Genomic DNA, 9279 nt, shown 5'->3' on the forward strand with positions numbered 1-9279 from the left:
TGACCTTTGCAACCTAGTTTTTAGTTTTCTTGTTTTGCCTATAAGTAATGCAGAAGTAGAGCGAATATTTAGTTCAATGAATATAATAAAAACTAAGCAAAGAAATCCAATGTGCGTTAAAACGTTAAACGCTATTTTATATATAAGATACGGTTTAAAACGTGAAGAAAAATGCTGCCATAATTTTACTGTAGATGACGATCTCTTAAAATTAATGAATTCAGGTGATATATACAATAGTGATTCATTTGATGATCTTTCGTTTCTTGCGATTTATTTAAATAAAGCATGTGAATATTCACTAAAACATTTTAGCCGTTTTTTGCCAGAGTCTATGTGAAATTTCACTAAACCATTTTAGCCGTTTTTAGCCGCTTTTTTTTGCCAATCTAGCCGGTCGGCCCAAAAAGTTCTGGCAACACTGACAGCAACTCGATGCGATAAAACTATATTGGGTATTAATTTGCAAATTGTGGAGAAGGCAAAGATTGTGCACTACACCTTGTCAGTGCAAGAACTGTTCGGCAGGCAGACGGCTGAAAATTTGAAGACTGAACTTCAAAATGTTATTTCACAGTTTGAAGTAAGGGAGAATCAAGTATGTATATTCAATCACGACAATCGGACAATGGTAGGAATATGATTAAAGCAGTGACCTTGCTGAACGAAGCTATGGAGAGAGAATACTATTTAAATGAATGGGCTAGTGGGGAGAATGAAGGCAATGGGGAAGACAACTGGGTATTTGTTTTAACTATTTAAGTACATACATGTACATACATATGTACTTCTAACTCTGAATTTTACTTTAAACATTATTTGCACAAGCGCAGAACGTAACGTTGGGCCATGGAACACACTTTGTACAGTCAGTAAGGTGTGCAGCCCACACTATCCAACTCGCTGTAAAAGATTTTATTGACACCCAAATGTCAATAATTAACCGGGTGCGTGAAATTATTAAGGCTCTGAGGACACCAACATTCCGGTGAGAAATAAAATTCGTTAAAACTTAAAATTTTTTTTTAATTTTTTAGGCAAACTCTAGAGATGGTGGGATTGAGGAAACCCATATTGGATGTTCAAACTAGGTGGAACTCCATCTACACAATGCTTCAACGATTTTTAGAGTACAAGCCAGTATATGTAGACGATTTGAGGAATCCACTACTTCAGGAGGAGTGGGATACATTAGAAGAGCTAGTATTAACATTGAAGCCCGTGTTCGAGCTCACCCTTCAGCTGCAGCAAAAGCAATCATCATTGGGTGACTTCTATAAAGCTTGGTTGCCATTGAAAGTTGTTTTGAAAACTGCCAAGGGAAAAGTCACCAGTGTCTTTAGCAGGGGAGTCGATGTTGCTTGACAATGGGGTGCTACTTTCGGCAATATTTTTGGATCCGCGTTTCCGCCGAACTTTGGACCTTAGTGTAAAGGATAGAGCTAAACAACATTTGAAACCGTTAATTTTTCATATTATTGGACTGAAATAGGTCTATACATATTTCACACAATAATATTTGATAACACTGTGGTAACATTTTCAACTTTTGAGATATAACCTCCAAACGTCGAGACACGTCAACTTGTTTTCGTCGAGTAGATTTCGGGTGCATCTGCAGTGTTGCTGGATCACGTCAGGATTTAAAGATATTTTAGATTGAAAAAATAATATATTTTAGCGTAAATTTTCTCGTAATTTTCAATGAAAATACTTCAAAAACTTTATTTAATCTCTTTAAAATGCCACATACTTTATTTCTTTTATTGAAACCTAATCATAACAATAATTTTCAGCCATTAAAACTCGTACTTCAGTCATAGGAAATCGATTCTAGGCACTTTTTGACCATTTTTTTGTTTATTTATTTGCTCATTTGTTTACTTATTCCGAGTATGTTTTTTTTTTTTTTGTTCGTAGGAGAGGGAAATTTTTTTGCACTGGCCGAAGCGTGTTGGGCTACCCACTAAAATCCAAACTCCCACCGCCCGCGCAAGAATCCCGCATCTGGCACCGCAATTCTGCATGTCTTCAGATGCAGGAGCGCGCTGCTAGAGCCTTGGGGCTGCTCTTTTGTAGGGGCGTTTCATTCGAGTGTCTTCAGTAGACAACCGTCCTCTCGTTTCCAGCGGAGTACGAACTTAACGTATCTCGCAACTGCTTCCGACTTTTCTGCACTGGAGATCATTACCCCAACTATGTTGTTCGGAGTTATGTCTCCGTATCTTTCCTCCAACATTCTGCGCGAAATCAAGAAGTGTTCGCAGGATAAGAATGTGTGGTACACGTTATCTTCGACGTTTCCACAGTAGTGACAGAACGGTGAGTCCACCCTTCCCATTCTATGAAGATATTCTCGGAAGTAACCATGACCGGTGAGGAATTGCGTCAGGTATAAATCGACTTCCCCATGTGGTCTGTTCAACCATGTTTGAAGGTCGGCTATCAGGGCGTGCGCCCATCGACCTTTTGTGCTCGCGTTCCAGTTTTGTTGCCACTGCTGGATCAGTTGCTCGCGCGCCCTTGCCGCGGCAGCTGCTCGACCTATCTCGGCACTGAGATTGTACATTCTCTTTTCTCTCTAAGCAAGTACCTCAATTGGCATGACGCCAAAAATAACCAGGACCGCGTCCGCGGACACTGTACGGTATGCAGAAGCAATGCGTAGTGCCCCTCTGCGCTGTACCAAAGACATTTGAATCCGGTATTTTTAGACTTTCAATGCGTCGGCCCATATTTCTGCCCCGTACAGGAGCACCGACTGGACCGCTGTCATNCAGCTTTTTCACATACTCCATGGATGTGTTCCCAGAATGTGAGTTTGCTGTCAAGCTTCACCCCTAGGTATTTTGTAGACCTAGAAGTCGTCACGGGTTGAGGTCCGACCATTATATTTATAATTGTTGGGATCCGTTTCCTGGTGAGGAGCACGATCTCCGTTTTGGCTGTAGCCAATTGCAGACCGTGATCGCTCATCCATCCACTGACGTTGCGCATGACCTGGTTTAGCTTGAGCTGTGCTAGCTGGACATTTCTTGCTGTTATGACGGCTGCCACGTCGACCGCGGAGGTGACAAGGAAGGCTCTCTCCGGCATTTCCGTGCGCAACAGACTGTCATACGTGGCGTTCCAGAGGTCCGGGCCAAGTACAGACCCCTGTGCCGCTCCGCCGGTTATACGTCTCTTTCTCTGACCTTGTGTTGTGTCGTACAAAAGCCAACGGTCTCTGAGGTAGTCCCGGATCATATCTAGCAAGTATGTTGGAACCTTGAATGACCGTTCCAAGGCCTCCAGCATATCGTCCCATCTTGCCGAGTTGAAGGCGTTCTTGACGTCCAGTGTGACTAGCAGCACTATTGGCCGCGCCTGGTGGCAGGCTTCTTCGGCCTTATGTACCGCCTCGACTACTTCGCCAATTGCTCCTATAGTTGAGTGTCCCTTCCTGAAGCCATGTTGTCGGGGTGAAAGGCCTCCCTCGCTTTCTATGGCTGACGTCAAGCGTATTTTGAGCAGACTCTCCATCATTTTGCCTGCTGTGTCTAGCATGCAGAGTGGCCGGAAGGATGAAGGAGAGTTTGGGTCCCCTTTGCCCTTGGGTATAAGCACCAGTCTCGCCTTCTTCCATTGGCTTGGGAAAACCCGGGCCCTAAGGCAGCTGTTGTACATGTTAAGCAGAAGATCAGGGCTCGTTTCCGCTGCTAACCTGATTGCCTCCGCTGGTATGCCATCTGGGCCTGGAGCCTTGCCGGCTTTCATGCTTCGCAGGGCTAGCTTCAGCTCGTCTGTCGAAAACAGTGGTGCCTCGGCTTGCTCCTCGACGAACACTGTGTCGGCTCTTAGTGGGTGTGTGGGAAATAGCGCATCCACTATATTCTTAACTCGGGCCTCATCCATCGCCTGTGATGATGTATGGAACTTTTTCATCACTATTTTGTATCCCTGGCCCCAGGGATCGCGATCCACTTCGTCACATAGCGCTTTCCAGCAGTTCCGTTTACTCTTCTGTATCTCGGCCCCAAGTGCTTTCTTAGCGCTTTTGTAGGCTGCTGCTCTGGTCAGCGCCTCGGGTCTACCACGAGCGCGCGTTGCGAGTCTCCGCATTCTATGGCAGGCCCTTCGCAGCTCAGCAATTCGGTCATTCCACCAGTATACCTGCTTTTTACCTGACCATGCTCTCCTCTGTGGCATTGAGGCTTTGCATGCCCGGTGAATGCAGCGCATAGTTTCTTCGACCAGCTTAGTACAAGACTCCCTGTTGTGGATCTCTCCCCTTGTGGGCGAAAGAGCTTGGGAATCTGCTAAATAGGAGTGATGTATCGAACTTGCGAACATCGAACCTAGACGGGTTCCCTGCGAGGGATACTTCGTGTTTGCCCTGGCGTTGTGTCAGTGACTTGGAAGGTGATGTAGTTGTGGTCGCTACCACTCAGGTCTTCGATCACTCTCCATCCGTCAGCCCTTCGAAGAAGGCTTTCTGAGACCAGGGTAATATCAGGGATAGAGTATCTAAAACCCGGCCTTCGATATGTAGGGGTCGATCCGGTGTTGAGGATGGTTAGGCCAATGCGGGCTGCCATTTCAAGGAGCAGTCTTCCCTGGTGTTTGTTTGGGGCATACCCAGCAACAATTATGTGGCCGGTTATATCGGGCAATTCGTCTTCAAGATCTTCGAGCTTTTCCCTGAAGACAAGGACTGTGTCGTTTGGAGACAGATAGCAGCTCACCAGAGTGATTTGCGCCATTTTAACCCAGACGTAGCAGCGTCCGACCCCGCTGCTCTCTGCGCGATGGTTGGGGTTAGCAATCCATATCGCGGCCGAGCCTGATTGGTCAGCATGCCAGGTTTCCTTTTTTTCTATAGGGTTCCCTGATGATGACAGCATCTGCTCTTTGTTCAAGAACCAATTGGTCCAGCAGGTCATCAGCTACCCTACTCCTGTTCATATTGCCTTGTATAAATTTAATCATATTCTCCCAAGCTTTGTCTTAGCCTCAGCAAGGGCATCCCTGAAGGCCTTGCACGCTCCCGACCCGGGCAGGTGATGGGAATTTTTCTGTCCATCTCCTGCCGAGCACAGGTAGCAGCTTGGGCTTTCTTTACATGCAGAGGCTATGTGGCTCTGCTGAACATAGTTCCAGAATGAACTGCTTCTGCCTGGGCCTTTGCATGCCGCCTTTTTGTGGCCAAACCCCAGACAGCGGAAACACCTTTTGACATCCGCGCGCTCTCGTACGCGCAGATAATCCAGCCTACTCGCAACTTCCCCTTTTCAATAAGAGTCCGGCCTGGCAGTTCATCGATTTCCACCACGGCCATTCTTTGTTCTCGCGAGTTTACAGCGAGGAGAGAGACGCGAAGTTGGCCATTCATCTTGTCTCCTAATTCCCCGCGTATAGCGTTCTCCACTTCTGGGGCCGTGGTTAGGCACTCTATGCCTAGAACATCTAGACGTAAACGTCTAGTAAGTATACGGGCGTCTCCAAGCTGGCCAATGGCAGTGCACAGATTTTCCTTAAACGCTGAGTGGTCGCCACAGCGCTCCATTTCGATAAGCACGCCGCCTTCGCGGGTTTTCCGAACAGATCGAATTACGGTCTCCGTCTTCTCGGGTTGGAGCTTACCACGTATCGTTCCCAGCACCTCTGCATAGGTTTTGCCTTCAGCTGGCTGAATGATTAATTTGGCGAGACTCTTCTTTTTTCTCACCCTCTTCTTTTTTGCGGCTGGTCGCCTCGCCCTTATTGACCAAGGGTTCACCTGACGCTGGCCCTGGCTTGGGCTTTCAGCTTTTTCCAACCGTTTTCCATTGATTATCTGGTACGGTTTTCTGTGCATTGTTATCTGTATTTCCACTGCTACTATTACCATTATTAATAATAATCTTATTACTACTATTATTATTATAGTTAGTGTTCTTTTTCTTTTCCGGCTCGCCTGTAGGGGAGTCGGATCGAGTTCGACCTCTCTTTTGCGAGCCAGGGCCAGCCTTCCGCAGCTCGGAAAGGGTAGGCCCCTTCCGGCGCTGCTCTCGGAGGTAGCTTAATATATTTAAGCTCTCCTCGATTTGGGCCATACCTGTTTTTATGTCCATGGACACATTCTTTTGCTTAGACACAGCGCTCTGCATCTTCTTCAGGACAAGCCGAATCTGGGCCAATTGCTCATCTNCATCTTCATTGCCTTCGAAAGTTCCCAAGCTTGCGATGACATGCTTGTCACTGTTTGCAGCAGCCGGCGTTTGAAGACGACTATCCCGGCTTCCGGGAGTTGCCGTTTGGCAAGGTGTAGCCTTCTGCGCCACGTCGGCGGCTTTCTCCATGATCGTGGTGCCGGCATTTGCCTGCAGAGGAGTTTGTGGCGGGGGGCGCACAACTCTACTGCTCTTCCTGAATGCGCTGCACTCTTCCTCCATCACATCGACGTTGGTTTCATTTGTTTGTTTTATTTTATTCATTTCCAATTCCATTCCAATTGGGTCTTCGCTTCAAGCCGCTATCTCCACACGTAGCACTGTCGCTTTTAAGTGTCCCGAAGTTCCATTCTCTCAAAGGAGCAGGCCATCGCGAGGGTTTACACAAGTCCTTATGGGATATTGTGTTCAGAGCCAAGACAGCGCAAAACCAGGAGTAAATCTCAACTGGACCTGTGCGGCCAACTAAATGGCGACGTGTATTGAACGTACTTGAAGACCTGCCAGGGTTTTAACGAGACGGAGGCGATCGCAGCATTAGCCCACCAGCCATTTCTGTGAGGTGTCACCCTCACATACTAAAGTGGCGGAATACTGCTCTCGCCAGCCCAATATCAGACTAATCGTATACATGCTCCAGTATGCCATGAACAGGATCTAACTGGTCTCAATCCTGGGATGCTTTTTGGGAGGCGGCATCTGTTCGCCCGGACACAGGAGATTCATCAAGCATTTCTGATCTTTTAAATCAGGCCCTCGTCTCCTGTCGCTCTTGGTCTGGGACTGCTTATTGGTTATTCGCAGCTAACCTACCGGAGTAGGCCGTTCACGATCCGCCCTGTGTGACCCCGGTAAGGTCCTGAGCTTAGCCCTTCCCTTTTCCGAGTATGTATTTTAACTGTATCTGTTATAATAATTCTGTCGCAATTGAACAACAAAAATTAGCAAGCATTGAGTCAAAACGTTTACCAGCGAAACGGTCTTAGAAAGTCATAATGGTTTGATGAAATTGCTCACCAGCTTCATCTGATTCCGTCGACAGTTGTTGTTCGAGGAAATCAAGATGGGCATGCAGTATGTATATTTTGAGTAGCATGTGTACCTCTAGCGCATTGAAAGACTGCATCCTGTTTTCAACAAATATGCGATAATCTGCGGTCCGGTTTTTGCTTGTTGTCGGACAAAAAGTTCCTAAAATCGAGTCCCAATGACTAAAGTACGAGTTTTAATGGCTGAAATGATTTCATTGAAAAATGAACTTTTTTTTCAATCTAAAATATCTTTAAATCCTGCGTTTAGAGTTTATATTTTCACGTTCTTACAGTGTAATATTTCATAATCATCATTTTCCAGCAAAACAATCCTATTACAAGCGTTACATCTTCGCCACCAGTGTTGCCTCCCGATTCGCAACAGTTTTTAGTAGACGAAACATCAAATACGACCACAACATCGCTGCTACGGAGGACACTGAATGAGTAAGAGGTGGATTCAGCTTCAGAAGAAGACAGCGAATGGCAAAATGTTTCACGTGAAGTGTTGGCTGGATTCAATGAAATCGAGACATACAAGGTTCCGCAAACTGATGTTGATGTAGATTTATTTGAGTATTAGGAGTCACAAAAGTATTCATATCCCCATTTGCGCCAGCTTGCGTACGTAGTCCATGCTGTTCCAGCCACGCAAGTGTCAGTGGAAAGAGCTTTTCCAGCACTAAGACACGTATTGATAACTTGGCAAATGACGTCTTAGTCTCGATAATGTTTGTCAAACTCAACCATGACATTGTTCAGTAAAATTTTCAGAGTTTAAAATTTTCTTGTCATTGGCAAATTTTAGGTACAATAAATAAAACCTTTTTTTACATTTATAATTCATACTTTTTTAAATTTCGAGTTGTTTCTAATTTTTTTTAAGTTTGAATCGTGCCCAGTCACGGTTTTACGTCAAAACACCATACAAAAATTAAATAAAACAAGTAAAAAATTATTAAGTTCGGGCATAGCCGAACTCTAAATACCCGGCGAACGTATTAAATATAGTTTCTTTCACTTTTCCGAAAACTACCGTTACATGGTAAGCATGTCGTTTTATCCCTATTTAAAACATAGTATGCTCAGTAAGACTTAATGAGATAAAGTTATATAATTATAAGTGGGCGGTGCTACGTCCATTTTCCAAAATTCCATAATAATCTTATTTTTTTTAAGAGTTTGTTGTGTTTTCAACGTCTTTAATAGGACCAACAATTGTTCAAAGTTTAGAAGAAATTCATGAAGCGGTTACCGAGATATACACATGTAATCATAAAAGGCCGGGCCACGACCATTTTAAAAAAATTTATAATATTCTTATTTTCCTCCTAAATATCATTGCCATTATCATACGACAAAGTAAGTGCTAAATTTAAATCGTCTATATCTTTAAAAAAAACTCTATAAAACCTGAAATATTTAATGGCAGCCGGGTTCTGAGTTACATATATTTAAATTTTCAAGTCTATAGTTTATCGGATGGTCGCTTAAAAATCGATTGTAAAATTTGTGCTGAAATCTGGATGAACAATAAAGCGCGTTAATATAAACGTGCTCCCGACCAACTAGTCCTAACCTGGCTCCAAACTATGCCAAACTGGTCCCCAACCAACTACCACCGTCATGGTCCGTCCTTTAAGACTTAAAAAAGATTTTCGTACTCATAATTATTATGAAAGGACTTTTATAATATAAGTCCCAAAATAAAAGTCTTTGAAGACTTAAAAATATTTATCTCAATGATAATTATTATGAAAAAACTTTTATAATAAAAGTTTCAAAATAAAAGTCTTTGAAGACTTAAAAATATTTATCTCAATGATAATTATTATGAAAAAACTTTTATAATAAAAGTTTCAAAATAAAAGTCTTTGAAGACTTAAAAACATTAATAACACTGGACCACAAATTTCAACTTTTTCTCTTTACCAGAAACGCCGTTATGAAATTCTTATGTAAAATCACCCCCTGATTCCGAAAATCAAGGTTATTTTTAATTCTATGGTACCGTTTTTGAGATATTTGCAATTTACCGTTTTTGCAAAAAAAAAAAA

Source organism: Rhagoletis zephyria, unplaced genomic scaffold (assembly GCF_001687245.7).
Source record: "Rhagoletis zephyria isolate East Lansing unplaced genomic scaffold, Rhagoletis_zephyria_1.1 Rzeph_scaffold_00456, whole genome shotgun sequence".
In the NCBI taxonomy this organism is placed as follows: Eukaryota; Metazoa; Arthropoda; class Insecta; order Diptera; family Tephritidae; genus Rhagoletis; species Rhagoletis zephyria.